The sequence below is a fragment of the Raphanus sativus genome, chromosome 9 (assembly GCF_000801105.2).
Source record: "Raphanus sativus cultivar WK10039 chromosome 9, ASM80110v3, whole genome shotgun sequence".
Taxonomy (NCBI): Eukaryota; Viridiplantae; Streptophyta; class Magnoliopsida; order Brassicales; family Brassicaceae; genus Raphanus; species Raphanus sativus.
The window spans coordinates 26,898,891-26,904,163 of record NC_079519.1 but is presented as its reverse complement, the minus strand read 5'-3'; positions in this window follow the sequence as shown (position 1 = coordinate 26,904,163).

The following is a 5,273-nucleotide window of genomic DNA, read 5'->3' as shown; positions in this document are numbered from 1 at the left end:
CGTGACGACGCCGGAGTCCTTCTTCATTCTTTTGTTTTGTTCCTCGTGGCTCTCTTTTCAATATGACTATCAGCGGAGGCCTTGTCCGAGCTCTGGTTGCGTCTCCATCTCTGTCGGTGGCTCGGGACTGGAGTTACGACGCGTCCGCTTGAAGGGTTCCGTGGAGAGGGAGTGGTCAGCTTTGTCGAGTGGTGATTTCTCTGGGTGGTGGAGGCTTCCTAAGATCCACAAACGCAGGTTCAAGCTTCCGGGAAGAAGTCTCCCTCAGATCTGTCTTCGCCGGCTTCTGTTTGCGGAGTGCGGAGGTTTCCTATAGATCCGTGCTGCCGCTTAGTGACCCGTGTACTTTGGTGTATTCTTCGAGTTCTGATTTGTTCTTAGTCCGGTGAGTTTTGCGGTGAAGACGGGAATGGTCACTCCGGTAGACGAGAGGTCTCCGACTAGATGACGACTCCGTGGGAAAGACGCAGGCTTCCTTGGACCGCGTGTTGAGGGTTTCGAGTGTGAAGGTGTTGATTTTGGGTGGAGGCGTCGGTGAGTTCCGAGCTCCGACGAATGGATAGTGTGAAGGTGTTTGCTCCGGCGGCGGCGAGACGGAAGCGGTCGAGTGGAGGAGATGAAGACGCGTGTCGCGGTTGGTCCAGACCTCACCACGTGGTGAGCCACCTCCTCGACGGGCTTTCTGTGTTGGGCCGTTCGGTTTCGAGTTGGGCCGCGGACCTGTTTAGTTTTACCTTTAAGTTTGTAGGTCTGTGGGCTTGTAGGCCGGTTCTGTTGTAATCGGGCTTCGGCCGTTTTATTGGGTTTGGCCCATCTTATATTTAAAACAACTTTGACGGAAAAAAAGTAATAATAATGTCCTGTAAGAATTTTTACTCTTATTTTTAGAACTCTTACTAACGAATATAGTGAATATGTATATTGCTAAATAATAATTATTTAAAATGTAAAGTTTTGTATTAATAGTGAAAATTTATGATACTATTGACTGATATTGGTATGCAGTTAACCTGATAGAATTATGTTTACCAATCATTATTGGACTGAATTAGTTTATAGTGTTTTCTTTGTCAAAATTAGTTTATAATGTTTTCATGTGATTTTATCATATATATGATATCAGATAAAATATAAAAATACATGTTGTAGATAATCGGTTTCTGATTTTAAATTTACTCGGTTTGGGTGAATTGAGTTATGGATATTTTTTTCTTTTTTTTTAATTTATCTGCATTTTTTATAAATCTTGTATTTAAAATAAATAATCATCATATGAAAACCATTTTCAAATTTTTTTGTTTGTTTGTAACATTCAAAAATATTAGACCGGCACAGAATAAAGACTCGACTCCAGTTGGTAACATTCTACTTAACTAGTGGCGGAGCTAGAGATTTGTCTTACATGGTCATTTACTTATTTATTACTCTTTCCATTCATAAATAAGTCTTAAATGATAGATGTTCTGAAAAAAAATTTTGTTTAAAAAAAAGTATTTTTACATTTTCAATGTTTGGTTCAATGAAAAATTATAGGTTCAAAAAAGTTAATGGTGTTTATTGAATTTCTATTGGCTAAAAAGTTATGAAAAATTGTTATTCATAAAAAATAATACACTTACAATCAAAATTTAATAAATTTTCTTAATATATAAGAAAATTCTAAAATAACTCTTTTAAAAATAGAGGAAGTATTAGTTAATAAAAGTAAATGTGGGATTCGAACTCAGTCCATGGGAGATATGAAGTAAACTTTTAACTACTTCACTGCAATTAGGCCTGGGTATTTTACCCGGATCCAAAGACCCGACCCGAAACTGACGCGAAAAAACCGGTTTAGATAGGAACCGATCGATCAAATTATCCTATCAGGTCTTGTTGTAGAAGACCCGCGGATCTTGGACCCGATCCGACCCGAACCCTAAACCAGACGGGTATCTGAATTAATAATGTAAATTAAATAAAATGAATCGAGAGAAAGTCGAAGTCGGGTTATTTGTCTATAGAGCAAGGGATCAACTACTAGGAGACAACCAATATGTTGTATCTCGCATATTTTAATATATACACATTTTAATATAATAAAAACACAAATTTGAAATAAAATTTCAAATAGTTTCGGATATATTAATATTTTCAGATATTTTTTTGTATTTTTAAGTATTTTTTAGGTCAAATCCGAACCGAACCCAACCCGAACCCGACCCAAAACCGAACCGATAAATTTTAGTTACCCAAATGGGTCCAACCATCTAAGATCCGACTCGATCCAGATCCGGTAAGATCCAAACCGACTCGGAATCGAAAATTTGAAATTACCCTTTCGGATCCTAACTCCTAAACTCGAAAGACTCGAAATCCGAAATACCCGAACTGAACCGATACCCGAAATGCCCGGACCTAACCGCAATAATAAACATAATCCTAAGCCAATAAATAATTTTTTATAGATTTCATGTGGATCAGATGGACCCCCTAACATCAAGGTGGCTCCGCCACTGTAACCTAACCAATAAACAGTGAAAAATAAATCTATGGCATTAACTGAACTCATACGTGTGGAAAACTGAGAAAATGATATTGTAAAATAATTTCACAAGTTTATACTACTGATTATATAACTGAACTGTAGTAGGGACCCAACATTTACGTTAAGCCATTATGGAGCGCCATTAAAATATTGACCATCTCGATTTTTAAAAAGTGACACTTTACCTAACTGGGAAATAGTGTAACAATAAATCTGTGACAGTAATAGCTAAACTAATATGTGAGAAAACTGAGAAAATAATATTGTAAAATGATTTCACAAATTTATATAACTTTAAGGAATCAACATTTACATTAAGCCATTATGCAGTGCAGTACCAGGTACTAAAAATAGTGACCATCTTAATTTTTAGAAAGTGACAATATAACCTTTTTAAAAACCTTTTTAAAAACGTGACCATCCTGATTTAAATAAAGAAAGAGTGACATTATCAATTGTAAACTACAAGTCACTTGTTGCCCAAAAAAAAAAAAAAACTACAAGTCACTTAAATATCATATAAAATTATAAATACAGAACACATGAATTTATTTTTCATACATAAATTATAATTGTAAAGTAAATTATACTCAAATAAAATAGAGGTTGGTTTGTGTTTCGCATAAGATCTATATTTAGTAGATATTTTATGTTTAACATCTAATCTATTAAAACCGAAGTACATTTAGTACTTAACCCTCAATTTTCCTAAATAATTACCAACCAATGCCACTGATATTTTTGTCATTTAGCACCATTATTACATAACCAACCTAATTCGATTGATTGATCTACCCAAAATAATTCTTGAATATAACCATAAATAATTCTCGGTTTAATGTACCACTATAGTCATATATTCCAATTTCTCCCTAATGTGATAGAATAATCCTCATTTAATGCAAAGTCGTGTGCATAAAATTAGTTATCGATGTTAAAAAATATTAAATCATCTCTATCAAAAAAATTGTTTTCATGTAATATACTAAATCCAAACCAACCCATAGAATATGTGTTTAAATATAGTACATCTAATTATGAAATTGTATCCAGTTTTGTGTATATAATAGCATATACAGTTTTCAGTATCTAAATTTTTTATATATCATGTCTCAACATTCGCATTTTAGAATATTAATACTCCCTCTGTTTTTAAAAGATGGATGTTCTGGAAAAAATATTTGTATCAAAAAGATGTATTTTTTATGTTTTCTATATAAAAATTGCAATTTTCAATAAAATTAATTGAATTTATTGAAAGACTATTGGTTAAAATGCATTGAAATTTGATATTTTCTAAAAACAATGCATGATTAATGTGTTTTCTTAATATGTGTGAAAACTCCAAAACATACATCTTTAAAAAACAGAGGGAGTATGTAATTTATAAATAAAAAGCAAATGAAACCGGATCCCATACATTGGTTTGTATATACTGACAATATTCTATAACCAGCTGTCTATAATTGAGCCTGATTTTTAGGCAATCACCGTATCAAAAACGATATAAATCTTTCGAATACAATAAATATTCTTAAATGAGCAATTAGGATATTTATTTCCTATATACTAGGCTCGAGATAAAAAATAATAAAATATATCAAATTTTTTGAATGAATTCAATTTTCTTGAATAACAGTATTGGAGATACCGATTTAGTTGGAACTAAATCGATTATAGTATTATAAATATTTTGAATATCCTCTTTTTCTAAACTATTTAATTATAAAAAGAATATCTATATTATTAAAACTAAAATACAAATCGAGTTTGTTTGAAAACATGAATATCAACTTTTTAAAAAAAAAATTATTTGAAAACATGGATATCAGTTTTAAAAAAAATTTGTTTGGAAACATATATTTATATTATTAAAAAAGAAGTACAAATATAAAATATCTTTAAGTTTTCCAACTTATTTACAGTGACATGCCACTGAAGTAATTAAATAAACATATTTTAAAGAATCATTTTTTTATTAAACTATTTCATAGATCAAATTTAACTTAATTTTCGTATTTAATATATTTCCTTAAACAAATTAGCTAATTTTATGGATATTCAAATTTAAAATCAATTTTAATTATATTAAACTCGGATAATGTTACCATTAATTATTTTGAACAAAAATCAAGTTTAAATTCGATATTAGACATAATTATGAATATTCCTAAAATATATGTTTAACTTACCATTAATTATTTTAAAAAATAAAATTTATATATGCTAAGATTTGAATATCTTTAAACAACTTATAGAACAATATGAAATATTTGTAAGTGAATATTAATTTTAATATAATATAATCCCACCTAAGATTATATTTCAAAATTTTCAAACATATACGTTTAATCATTTCAGTTACTATTAATTATTTTCGACAAGAAAATTTAAATATCTTCGTGAAACAATGTTTAATGCTTATAACCAGATATTTGTTTCCTAACGTATTTAAATCTCACCGTATTGTCTATATCTGATCAAAATATTTAAATTCTTATTACATTTGAAAAATAATTTCATGTTAAAAGAAATATTATTCAAACATATCAATAGATCAATGTTTCGTCAAAAATTTAGTAACGGATACGAGTCACTACTTTCAACAGCACGTAAACTATTTAATTGTTGTATTTATAAAATATTTAAAATATAATAAATATTTAAAATATAAACCAATAAACATTTAAATAATATTCATTTATATAAAAATGAAAATAACAACCCGTGCGGGCGCACGGGTCAA